At 42.3% G+C, this 12,154-nt stretch overlaps 1 pseudogene; it reads left to right on the forward strand.

The window, feature by feature from the left end:
- The first annotated feature begins 943 nt into the window (after positions 1-943).
- Positions 944-2,343, forward strand: LOC114006592 (nucleophosmin-like; annotated as a pseudogene).
- The last annotated feature ends 9,811 nt before the right edge of the window (positions 2,344-12,154 follow it).

Genomic DNA, 12,154 nt, shown 5'->3' on the forward strand with positions numbered 1-12,154 from the left:
TTTAAAAATATTTTCTCTGGGTGCTGACAGGTGGTGTGGTAGTTAAGGGCTCTGGACTCCCACATGGCCAACCATGGTTGAGTCCCAGACCTGGCAGCTTCCTTTCTCGCTTTCTCTCTCTCTTTCTCCCTTGCTCTGTCCCTGTCTGGTCATATTAATATGGATAAATACATAAATAAAGTTAAATAAAATAATTCTTTAAAAAATATTTTCTCTGGGGTCTGGGTAGTGGCAGAGTGGTTTTGCATCCCAGGATTTCTCTGGGCACAACTGGCACAGATGTGTATATCTGTGATCTGGACTGGCTGGGACTGGGGGTTGATCATAGCATGGAGACCCTGTTGTGGGGGAGGGGGTGACTCTCTGTCTCTCTTTCATGGAAAAAAGTAAATACTTAACTTTGACTAAAAAAAAAAAAATTTTTTTCCTGGATGAAGTATGGAGAGCAGATTGGAGGAAGCAATGAGAAGATGCAGGAGTTCTAGTTTGGAAGCCGTAATCTAGGCGACAGTCAATGATGGCTTGGACTGTGGTAAGGACAGTAGAAATGTAAAGCGTAGAGGTTCTGGAGATGTCTGGGATATGGGACCAGCAGTTAGCGCAATGGCTATGTCGCTGGACTCCCATGTAGTCAACTGCGGTTCGCGTCCCGGACCCGGTGGCTTAAACTCACACTGGGCACGTGTGCGTGTGTGCCCAAGATCCCGAGAGGAGAATGGAGGAGAGGGGATTGCGGCGTGGCCATCCCCCCTAGGGGGTGATTTCTCTCTTTCTATCTCTCTGTCTCTCTCTGTCTGTCTGGCGAGCGCACGTGCCCTATAACAAAAACCTCTAAAAAAAAAAAAAAGAGATGTCTGGGATATACACTGGTCAGGGAATGGATGTGGGTTAGGTAGAAAAGGGAGGAGTTAGGGATGGTCCCTGGGTTTCTGGTTTATACATCATGTTGGCTTCTGGCAGCAAGCTCTCAGAAAAACTGTAAGGAGAGTCAAGTATGTTGTGGTGGGATTTGGAAGGTCTTAAGTTTAGTTTCAGATGAGATTTGAGGTGTCTTTGAGAACATTAAGTTTTTATATTTAGAAAGTCATTGGACCTGGAGTGATTCCGTCCTGTGCACTGTTTTCAGGAGCGATAGTCGTTTACTTCCATCCACCTTCTTGCCCACCTAAGAGCGGGCTACTACCCCACGGAAGATTTGATGGACATGAACATGAGCCCCCTGAGGCCCCAGAATTATCTTGTCAGTTGTGAACTAAAGGCCAACAGAGATGATCACTTTAAGGTGGATAATGATGAAAATGAACACTAGTTGTTTTTTTGTTTTTTGGGGGTTTTTTTGGAGAGGTTTTTGCTATAGGGCGCATGCACTCGCCAGACAGACAGAGAGAGACAGAGAGAGACAGAGAGACAGAAAGCGAGAAATCACCCCCCAGAGGGGATGGCCACGCTGCAATCCCTTCTCCTCCATTCTCCTCTCAGGATCTTGGGCACGCACCTTGGGCACACACGCACATGCGCCTGGCGTGAGTTTAAGCCACCGGGTCTGGGACTCGAACCGCGGTTGACTACGTGGGAGTCCAGTGACATAGCCATTAGGTAACTGCTGGTCCCAACACGAGTTGTTTTTAAGAATGGTCAGTTTAGGGGCTGGTGCAAAGGATGAACTGCACTTTGTTGAAGCAGAGGCAATGAATTATGAAGGCAATCCAATGAAAGTAACACTGGCAACACTGAAAATGTCTGCACATGTTTTCCCTTGTGAGTTTTGAAATAACACCACCTGTGGTCTTCAGGTTGAAGTGTGGTTCAGGGCCTGGGCATATTAATGGACAGCATTCAGTAGATGTAGAGGAAGATGCAGAGTCAGAAGAGGAAGAGGATGTGAAACTCTTAAGTATATCTGGAAAGCGATCTGCTTCTGGAGATGGTAGCAAGATTCCACAGAGAAAAGTAAAACTTGCTACAGACAAAGATGATGATGAAGATGATAATGATGATGATTTTAAAGATGAAGAAACAGAAGAAAAAACTCCAGTGAAGAAATCTATATGAGATACTCCTGGAAAAAATGCTCAAACATCAAACCAGAATGGAAAAAACTAAAAGCAATAAACATCATGATCAAAAGGTCAAGAATCATTTAAAAAACAGGAAAGAACTCTTAAAACACCAAAAGGACCTAGTTCTATAGAAGACATTAAAACAAAAATGCGAGCAAGTAGAGAAAAAGGTGGTTCTCTTTCCAACGTGGAAGCCAAGTTCATCAATTACGTGACGAATTGCTTCCGGATGACTGACCAGGAGGATACTCAAGATCTCTGGCAGTGGAGGAAGTCTCTTTAAGAAAATAGTTTAAACAGTTTGTTAAAATTTTCTGTCTTATTTCATTTCTGTAACAGTTGCTGTCTGGCTGTCCTTTTCATAATGCAGAGTGAGAACTTTTCCTACCATGCTTGATGAATGCTGTCCAGGTTCCACTGCCAAGAATATGTTGTCCAAAATGCCTGTTTAGTTTTTAAAGATGGAACTCCACCCTTTGCTTGGTTTTAAGTATGTATGGAATGTTATGATAGGACATAGTAGTAGTGGTAGTCAGACATGGAGATGGTGGGGAGACAAAAATATACATGTGAGGGGCCAGCAAGTGGCATGGTGGTTAAGGGCACTGGACTTCCACATGGCCGACTATGGTTCAAGGCCCGGACCTAGTGGCTTGATTTCTTACTTTCTCTCTCTCTCTCTCTTTGTTCTTCTCTGGTCAAATTAAAAGATAAATAAGTAAATACGAGGCCAGCAGGTGATGTGGTGGTTAAAGGCACTGGATTCCCAAATGGCTGACCATGGTTCGAGTCCCAGACCTGGTAGCTTGCTTTCTCACTTTCTCTTTCTCTCTCTCTCTGTCTCTCTCTGGTCAAATTAAAAGCAAAGCAATAATAATAGCAAATGGAATTAAGTGAATTAATTAATATTTTAAAAATAAGTAAATAGATAAGGTTAAATAAAACATTGAAAAAATGTATATAAATGTGAAATAAACTCAGTATTTTAATGAAGTAAAATTTTTAAAAAAGGAGTTGGATATCCAGGTCTAAATACATGGGCTACAGACATCAATTTGTGAGTCATATACTGATGGTAACTAAAGTCTTGGGACTGGATGAGCTCTACTAAGGAGAGAGAATAGGTCAGAAAGCTTCAAAGATCTTCACACCTTCAACAACCAGGTAGAGGAAGAGGAGCAAAAACACCAGGCAGAAAAGTAATGGTTGCAGAGACAAGGACAGCTGGGAGAATGCGGTCTCCTTCGAACGTTTTCCATTAGTTACCTAGTTGTCCAGTACTTTACCTTGTTCCAAAACTTAGTATTTGGGGACCAGCAGATGGCATAATTGTTATGTCGCTGGACTCCTACGTTGACCACAGTTCGTGTTCTCCACCCGGTGGCTTAAAACTCACACCAAGGGGCCGGCAGGTGGTGCGGTGGTTAGGAGTGCTGGACTCCCATGTGGCCAACCGCAGTTTGAGTTCCAGAGCTGATGGCTTGCTTTCTCACATTCCCTTTCTCTCTCTCTGTCCCTTCTGGTCAAATTGAAACAAGTAAATAAATAAATAAAGTTAAATAAAAAATAATTCTAAAAAAAAAAAACCAAAAAGACCTCACACTGGGTGTAGTGCATAGACCTGCATGCCCAAAGTCTGGAGAGAAGAACTGAGAAGGAATTGTGGTATGGCCATACCCCTCTGTCTTTCTGTCTCTCTGGTGAGCACAGCTCCCTACAACAAACAAACAAAAATCTCTCTTAAAAAACCCCAAAAAACAACAACAAAAAACCACCAAAAACAACATAGGGGGCCAGGAGGTGGTGTGGTGGTTAAGGCACTGGAATTCCCATGGGTGACTATGGCTCGAGTCCCGGACTTGGCAGCTTGCTTTCTCTCTCCTTCTCTCTGGCTTTCTCTGGAAAAACACATGTGGGAAAAAAAAGAAAAAAAAAAAAGACTTAGAATTTTACATAACCTTGAGAATTAGACAAAGCAGGCAGTACTCTAGTTTTATAGGTAAAGAAACTTAAGAAGCCCTTCTTACTCACAGGCAAGATTTCTGCTAATCACCTTCACTATACCTTTCTAAACTGCTCCTCCTCTTGTCCCAGCTTGGCTTTTCCAGTTTTGACACTCCTTATCTTAACCCCACACATTGGAGGAGGTCTGTCCCCTCATCCTACGAAACCATGTTCAATGTTAGCTTCCTCTCTCTGGACAATCGGGGGTACAGAAATACAAGTGGACTTCAAAGAGCTCATGGAAAAATAGAATTAAAGAACAAGTTTATTTTGGTGGAAAAAAATCATTGAAATCCATGGACATGCCTAGCATACACGTGGATGTATACCTGTGGTCTAGGTGGGTTGGGAATGGGAGTAGATTGTGGCATGGGAATCCTGTCAGGGGTACCTATCTCTCCCTCTCTCAAAAAAGTAGATACATAATCTTTGAGTTTAAAAAGTGGATACACAAACCAGGAACCCTAGGCATTTCAGGAGACATCACGTGAGCCACCTTGAAAAGCCCCCCCAGGACTTGCAATTCTAGAAAATATTTTGGCTAGCTGCTTGAACTAGATGTACAAAGGAATAGGCACTAGTTTATTGCTATAACTGTACATGAATGTTGTCACTCGTTCTAAATGTACCATGGTTTTATTAACAGCAAACACTCATTAACAGTGAAAAAAATATGCATTTCCATGAAGTTTTTTTAAGACCCTTCCATCTAGTACTGTTTTTTTTTTTTTTTTTTTTTTTTTTTTTTTTTTGCCATTGGACACATGTACATGCCAGAGAGAGAGACAGAGAGCAAGAGAGAGGGAAACTGAAAATCACCCCCTGGGGAGATGGCCACGCTGAAATCTCTTCTTAATTCTCCTCTTGGAATTTTGGACATGCGCACACACATGTGCCTGGTATGGTTTTCAAGTTGCCGGATCCTGGATTCAAACCGTGCAGCCAGCCATGTGAGATCCAGGTGCACTAACTACCACACCACCAGCTGGCCCCATACTGTACGTATTTTAACCATCTATTTTATAACAATGAGGTGAAAATTGAAACCATTTGAGCAAATGGGTGCCCCAGGGAAAGTGGAATTAAGAATTGAGCTTTAGAATTGGCTTCTGAGCCATAAGCCATTCCTGGGGGACTTTGGGGAGGCAGAGGGTATATTGTTTATAGAGCAAATGAGTTATTGTTCTTTGACCCTGGCCACAAACAGTCCTTGGAGCGAGGGGCATAGTTTAGGCCCTACAATGAAAGATGTTATTTCCTTCTTTTGTTCTGGAATCTGGGTCAGTAGTTCTACTCACTGTTAAGAAAATATGTCTGAGTTTCCTTATTCATAACATTAGGAAGGATGAGGGTAAAGGAGGTGATGTTCTGAGAGTCCTTTCAGCTCTGAAGGTTTATACCTCACTAATAAAACAGGAGCTTCTTCACCCTGACCTTGTAACCTGGTGCTCTGCGGAGGCATCTGTCTGCATGCCCCATCCGTCCACTCCCTGCCCAGTAAGACTGACACACCCTGGCCATCCGCCTCACTGAACTGAGTCGCTTCTCTTAGCACATTGGCTGTGACCACACCCCCTAGCTGGCCTGGACTGGCCTGAGGTAATTCTGCCTTAGGAAGGTGAGTGTGGATCCCTGGACTGTGTGGTATCCCAGCAAATAGCAAGATTAGAGGTGCTGGATCGGCAGGTGGCATGGTGGTTAAAGATGCTGGACACCCACTTGGCCAACTACAGTTCAAGTCCTGTACCTTGAGGTTTGCTTTCTCACCTTCCTTCTCTCTCTTTCTCTGTCTCCCTCTGATCAAACTGGAAAATAATAATAATAATAATAATATATAAAGTTAAATAAAATAATTCTTTTTTTTTTTTTGAGAGGTTTTTGCTATAGGGCACATGTGCTCACCAGAAAGACAGAGAAAGGCAGAGAGATAGAAAGCAAGAAATCACCATCCACGGGGGGATGGCCATGCCGCAGTCCCTTCTCCTCCATTCTCTTCTTCGGATCTTGGGCATGCATACACACGCACCCAGTGTGAGTTTAAGTCACCGGGTCTGGGACTTGAACTGCGGTCGCTATGTGGGAGTCCAGTGACATAGCCATTACACCAACTGCTGTTCCCAAATAAAATAATTCTTAAAAAAAAAGATTAGAGGTGCTGTGCAAGGTGGTGGTACAGTGGTAATGGAACTGGACCCACATGACCCAATAAAGACCTGGGTTTGGGTCTCCAGGTCGCCTTGTACATGCGGGCCAGCACACACATGCCTGTGATTTGGGTGGGCTAAGACTGGGGGTGGATCGCACTGTGAGGAAACTATGGGGGTTGCTTGTCTCTTGGCCTCTTTTTCTTTCCCTGTCCCTGTCTCTTACAGGGACTGGGTAGCTGCCCAAGTTCCAGAAGACCAGCACTGCCAAAACAACAGACTTAAGGCCTATGGGATAAGCCATCCTGGATGCCAGCTTCCATCCAGGGGAGGAAAGAATATTTGTTACACATTTTAAAAAGATTCATTTTGTTATATGTAGGTTATTTTACCAGAAGTCATACCCATGGAGATAACTGGAGTTTAATTTGTGTAATTACTTTGTGTGTGTGTGTGTGTGTGTAATTACTTTTGGATTAATTATACCATAGTCTTTGGAGTTATTCCAGAGGTTGATATTGCAATTAAACAAAGTGCAGTTCAAATGTCCTAACTATGTGCCATATAAAATGTCATGCCCGGGGCCGGCAGGTGGCGTGGTGGATAAGGGTGCTGGACTCTCACATGGCCGACCACGGTTCGAGTCTCGGACCTGGTGGCTTGCTTTCTCACTTTCCCTCTCTCACTCTCTCTCTGTGTCTTTCTGGTCAAATTAACAAATAAGATGAATGAATACATTTTTAAAAATTAAATAAATAATTATTTTTAAAAATGTCATGCCCTTGTGTCTGGAATTTACCAATAATAATTGGAGAGTATGGTCAGATTCCTGAGCTCTCTATTTGCAGGGCTTTGCAGACTCTCCCCGTAGGTTCCCGGGTGGTCCAGCTGCTAATTCTAGCTCTGTAAGCTTGGGTGGCCTGAGAAGAGGTGATCAGATGGTGCCTGTGCACCACAGGTACACCTCACTGGCAAACACAAGGGAGCCTGGGAACATACTGGGACTAGACTTTCTGGGCCTCAGGAGGAAATGACTCTGAAGCACTTCCTTAGTTGACAGATGCCTGTCAATACAAGGCACAGTTATCCCTGCCTCTCATGAAAGAATTAGTGTTCTTCATTCAGCAGTAAGAGTCTTTCAGGTTTTGTGCTGAGTGCCGGGCGAGAGTGATCCTCTCCCTCCTCCTGTGGACCTGACGATTATCTTCTGTACCAACATGTGTATCCTCCTGCTTTGTGAAGGAAAGGCATATGCAGTGCCTGGTGGGCCCTCTTTCCTGAGGTGGTCAGTCACTATCATCATAAAGACATGAAGGAGGACCAGCAGATGATGTTGGGGTACTGGACTCTGTCATGACCCACCATGGTTTGAGTCCCAGACCTGGTGGGTTGCTTTCTTGCTCTGTCTCTTCTCTCTCTCTGGTGAGCACACATACCTTGTAGCAAATTTAAAAAAATGATAATGATAAGTAAAATTAAATAATTCTTTTTTCAGGTTTTAATTTATTTTATACTTTCAATCACTATACATCACTGCAACTTATAAAGTGAATTTACCCAACATGAATACACTTTTTACCAGTCCAGTTGAAGATACCATACACATTATCATCAACAGATATTCATCCACTTCTGTGTCCCATAAATATCTTGCCTCTCTATTTTTCTCCTTGATTCCCTTCCACTCACTCTTCCCCTCCACCCACCCTCTTCCCACACTGTCTCCAGTATCTGTAACCATTTTCCATGCTTCTCTATATATTAATCTTTCAGTTTCCACTGTAGAGTGCAGACAGTCAGTATATATTAAGTGGAGACATGCAATGTGCCTCTTTCATAGCCTGGCTTGCTTTACTCTGCAGTAAATCTTCCACATTCATTCATTTTCTATCAAATGCCAGGGTCTTGTTTTTTATGGCTGAATAGTATTCCATAGAGTAGATGTGCCACAGTTTTTCAATTGATTCATCTGTTTGTGGACATTTGGGTTAATTCCATGTCTTAGCAATTCTGAATAATGCCACAATAAACATAGATGTGCAAGCACTTTTCCAAATGAGCATTTTCCTATCTCTTGGATAGATCTGTAGGAATGGAATTGCTGGACTATATGATCTATTTGTAGATCTTTGAAGAACCTCTACATTGTTCTCCACAGTAGCTGGACTAATTTACATTCCCACCAACAGTGTAGGAGAGTTCTCTTTTCACCATGACCCCACCAGCACTTACTATCTTTTGTCTTTTCTTATTTTAATCTTAGTCATTCTGACTGTTTGTTTTTCTTATTTTAATCTTAGTCATTCTGACTGGAGTTAGGTGGCATCTCATTGGGGTTTTGATTTTCATCTCCCTTATGGTGAGGGATGTTGAGCATTTTTTCATATGCTTTTTGGCTGTTTGTATGTCCTCCTTAGAGAGTTGTTTATTCAGCTCATTTTCCCATCTTTTAATTGGGTTGATCTTTTTTTTTTTTTTTTTTTTTGGTAAGCCACTTAAGTTCCCTGTGTATTCTGAAGCATAATTTACAAAAAATATTCTCCCACTTCAAGGGTTGCCAATTCACACTAATTACTGTGTCTTTAAAAAAGAAAAAAATGTGTAGGAGGGGACAGCTGGTGGCAGAAAGATAACACAGTGCTCTGCAATGCTAGACCTACACGCAAAAGTCCAGAGTGTCCGATGCAAAGTCTCCCTGTACAAGATGGGCACACATGATCCCATAATCCCAGGTCCATAATCCTGATTGACTGAGTCTGGGAGGTGGATTGTGGCATGAAGACCCTATTAAGGGTGTCTGTTTTTCTCTTTATCTCAGTGTCTCTCTTCATGTATGTCTCTCTTTGTGTGTGTGTCTGCCTCTCTCTCTCATGGAAGAAATAAATAACGTAATAAAAGAGGGATATATATATATAAATGGCTTGGGATGAGGGTGATTGTGACAGTTATGTTCATCCTTTGAATCTGTAATGTTCTGTTATCCTTTCCTTCATTTTGTTTCCTTGTTTTGCTAGCAATAATTAATTACCAAAGCAAACCAAGAAGCCACTTTCTTATTTTAGGAGAAAAGAAGTGCTGGAAACTGGTTTGCTGATAGTGACATGAGGGCAAAGAGTCCTCTGGGCCCACACACCCAAGTAAACCAGAATTCTAGGCTGATTTCCAGGAGAATGATGCAACTTCAGCTCAGTAGTTCTCAGACTTTGGGATTTTTGCCAGAAAAATTGCAAAGTGGATTTGGAGGGCTTAGATGTAACTCTTCCAGACAACTCCACCCCTACTATTATAACCATTATTTCATAAAAGATATGACTTAATTCCAGAAAAAGGGAACGGACACAGCCTTAATAAATATAATCTTTTAAATCAATAGAAGACAGTGTTATGACGACTTATATTTTTCTCTTTCTCAGTCTGATGGACCTAATTTCCTTAACTTCTGCAGTCTGGTAGATATTGCCTCTGTTGGTGAATCACACCAGAACAACAAATGAAAAACAGCTGGCAAGCTTTTTGAAGAGACAGACTGTAGGCTGTTTATGTAGCAGAAAATCTTGGAGAACTTCTTTAGCTGGGAGCTGTCTGATAGAGTCTTTGGCTCTTCTTGGGGCCAGTGGGTGATGTGGTAGTTGGGGTGCTGGACTCCCACATGGCTGACTGGTTCGAGTCCTGGACCTGGGGACTTGCTTTCTCACTTTCTCTCTGGTGAGTGTGTGTGTCCTATAGCAAATTAAGTAATAAAATAATGATATAAATAAAATAAAATAAATAATTCTTAAAAGAACAAAAAAAGAATGCTCTTCTGCCCTGAGTTATTCTAGGTCCTTCAGAGCAATGATCTTAAACCCCTAAACTGGGAGGGGACTTGTTGGCATGATTATTTTTGTACAACTGACACATATTCTGTGATCGACTGATCTTTAGTCAGGCTTCTGAACCTTTTCCTAGGCCCAGCTGTGCAGTTCATGTATAATGCTGTTTTAGCAAAGAGCTCTGCTAAGTCAATTTAGCAAGAATCTGCCACCCTCCATATCTAATCACCCTCAACATCTGACATCTGATATGTTCCTCATCCTTCATTGCCCTCCAGCTGATGTCTAAGTATCTGGCCTGTGTTCAACAAGAATCCTGTTAGTTCAGTTTAACCAAAATCCCCTCACCCCTGTTGTTTCCTCTTACTAACTTGCTACCCACTGACCCCTGCCCTGATTCTAGGCTATACGCTCCCATTTGCCTGGGCTGTATTTAGAGTTGTACCCCAACTGCCTCTCTCACTGCAAGACCCCATTGCAGTGGTCCCTATACCTGTGATGTTGGCCTAAATAAAGACTTACTGTGCTTTAACAAGTATCATTGAATATTTTTTTCTTTATAATACTTGAAGAGTTTGTCAGTTGTTGGGATTATTTGTTATGGTCTCACCTGGATAAGGGATGATTAATTACCTGGTTACAAATTACCTACACATGTCTTGGTATAGTTTGAGTCATCGAAATTCTGGGTAGGTCAACCTCCCTCAATTCTGGACAGGAATACCAAACCCCATTTCCAATATGACATTCCCAGTGGTAGGTTTGCCTTAGGAAAAAAAAAGAGATATCTAAGTGAAATTACATGAGTTTTATGAACATGAAAGAGTTCATTTTATGCATGGTTGAATGCCTGGGGTTCAGGTGAAGTCAGTGGCATTCAATTAATACCTGATGAACCTGGGGCATTTTTTCCCATGGGACATTTAAACAAGTGAGTTGTAAATAGAGTTAGAGAGTAGAATTATCAGTTCATAATTTCAGAGGGAGAGCTTTCTGGTGAATGAAAAACCCAGACGTGAGGAAGGGAATTCAGACACATGTTGTAACATGAATGAACCCTGAGGACATTATACTGAGTGAAATAAGCCAGTTGTAAAAAGACAAACATGGTATGATTCCACTTATATGAAGTATCTAGAGCAAGCAAACTCATAGAGACAGAAAATAGAATGGTGGTTTCCAGGTGCCGGAAGGAAGGGATAATGGGAGTTATTGGTTAATGGGTACAGGGTTTCAATTTTGAGAAATGAATAGAGTTCTGGAGACGGATGTGGTGATGGTTGCACTGACAATATGAATGTGCTTAATATCACTGAACTATACATTTACAACTGGTTAAGATGGCAACTTGGATCTTATTTGTATTTTATGCCATGTGCATTTATGTGTATTTTACCATGATTAAAAATAAAATGGAATCCAGATGTGACTGTAGGTTGCAGAAAACTTTCAGAGGTAGAAGTCCTGAGAACAATAACAGGCAAGAAGAGGAGAGGAGCCTAAATCTGACATTGCTAAGGGGAGTGACTGGGAGGCTGGTAGAAGACAGCCGGGAGAGGAGAGGGTGGCATTGTGGGGTGGCCTAAGGATCAGGGGAGCAGGTTTTGCAAAAGAGGAGTGGTGGTCTGGATGTTATGATGAGGAGTGAGGAGGACTCCTACTCCACTTAGGCTCTACGACATGTAGGAAGTGAGGAAAGATACAGCACCAGTTGAGAAGTGGCAGGAGAAACAGTCCCTTTAAGGAACACTCACATTTCAGTTAAAGCAAGGAAACCCAGCATATCATTTCTCAAGAAGAGACTGAACATATCAGGATTTCCCAGAGCCCACTGGGTGGTGGTTTTGGAGCACTTGGTTCAACAGAGAATTTGAGTTTAGGAGAATCATGTGACTTGATTGTCTCAATCTTTTGGTGTGGAGATGTTATGCAAGGGGGTGAGCGGCTTGATGAGGGTCTGGAAGTAGGACTCGAGCTTGGCCCTACCAGTATCCTTCTAAAGGCTCTGCTTTGAGAAGGGGAGGGCATTTAGACTTTGTGGTAAATTCAGTGGTCCCAGAGGGCTGGACACAGGGGCTGCTACCTTTCATTCTATACTCACACCAGATAGCATGACTTGAATGTGGCATACTTT

The sequence above is a fragment of the Tupaia chinensis genome, unplaced genomic scaffold (assembly GCF_000334495.1).
Source record: "Tupaia chinensis unplaced genomic scaffold, TupChi_1.0 Scaffold149131_1, whole genome shotgun sequence".
Lineage (NCBI taxonomy): Eukaryota > Metazoa > Chordata > Mammalia > Scandentia > Tupaiidae > Tupaia > Tupaia belangeri.